The sequence below is a fragment of the Myotis davidii genome, unplaced genomic scaffold, assembly GCF_000327345.1.
Source record: "Myotis davidii unplaced genomic scaffold, ASM32734v1 scaffold1402, whole genome shotgun sequence".
Lineage (NCBI taxonomy): Eukaryota > Metazoa > Chordata > Mammalia > Chiroptera > Vespertilionidae > Myotis > Myotis davidii.
The window spans coordinates 212869-214265 of NW_006292789.1; positions in this window are offsets into that span (position 1 = coordinate 212869).

Genomic DNA, 1397 nt, shown 5'->3' on the forward strand with positions numbered 1-1397 from the left:
TGAAGGTCATAGCTCCTGTTGAGCTTCATTCTCTTAGAGGTACATTTCTCTTTAGAATCCTTCCTCTTATCCCCTTTGCAACTTGTTAGCCCCTGGGTTCTTCAACTCAGTTTTAGTCTACCTCCTTAAAAATAGTCTAGTTATTAAACTTTTTAATTATATATTTGAGTATGCCATCTGCTTCCTACCAGTATCCTGATGAATATGTGTCTAAATGTAGAAAACAGACTAAACTGTGGTACCAGAGGAAAGTGCTAACATTAAAAGATGGAACATGTGAGGAGAAATATTTTGATTCAGTATTTCTACTACAAGAGCTCTCTTAAAAGGAGTGATTTCCTCAAAAAGCAGAGAGCCACTATCAATGGAGGTGCTCAAGCAAAATACCAGAATTTTTGTGAGGAGGAAGAGAATGAGCGTAAATGGGAGTTTAAAATAGATAACCTTTTTATTTTTGTTAATCCTCACTGAGGATTTTTTCCCCCCAAGAATATTTTTTCCATTGATTTCTGGAGAGAGTAGGAAGGAGGAAAGGAGGAGGAGATACATGCATGTGCATGTGTGTGCGCACACACACACACACACACACACACACACACACAAACACATTAATTGATTACCTCCCACACATGCCCCAACAGGGTCCCTGGATGGAACCTGCAACTCTGGTACTTGCCCTCCCCATTTTTATCCACCACCGTGGATGTGGGACCAGCACTCTGTGTTTATGTCTTTCCTATCAGTCTTCATGCAGCTTCTTCAATTTTGTAGTTGTAGGTCTGCCTTTCAGTTCAATTTCAGGTGGTTCTGAATGATGGTTGTTCTGTAGTTTAGTTGTAATTTTGATGTGATTGTGGAAGGAAGAAGGTACTGCATTTACCTACCACCATATTTACAGGAAGTCACCATTGGTTGATTCTTGTATATGCCCTGATGGGGGATTGAACCTGAAGCACCTTAGCATATTGGAATGATGCTCTAATCAACCGAGCTACCTGGGCTAACTATAGTCAAATAATTTATGACAAAGGAGCGAAGAATACAAAATGGGGAAAAGATATTCTCTTCAATAAATGGTGCTGGGAAAGAGTTTAAAATAGATAACCTTTTTATTTTTGTTAATCCTCACTGAGGATTTTTTCCCCCCAAGAATATTTTTTCCATTGATTTCTGGAGAGAGTAGGAAGGAGGAAAGGAGGAGGAGATACATGCATGTGCATGTGTGTGCGCACACACACACACACACACACACACACACACACAAACACATTAATTGATTACCTCCCACACATGCCCCAACAGGGTCCCTGGATGGAACCTGCAACTCTGGTACTTGCCCTCCCCATTTTTATCCACCACCGTGGATGTGGGACCAGCACTCTGTGTTTATGTCTTTC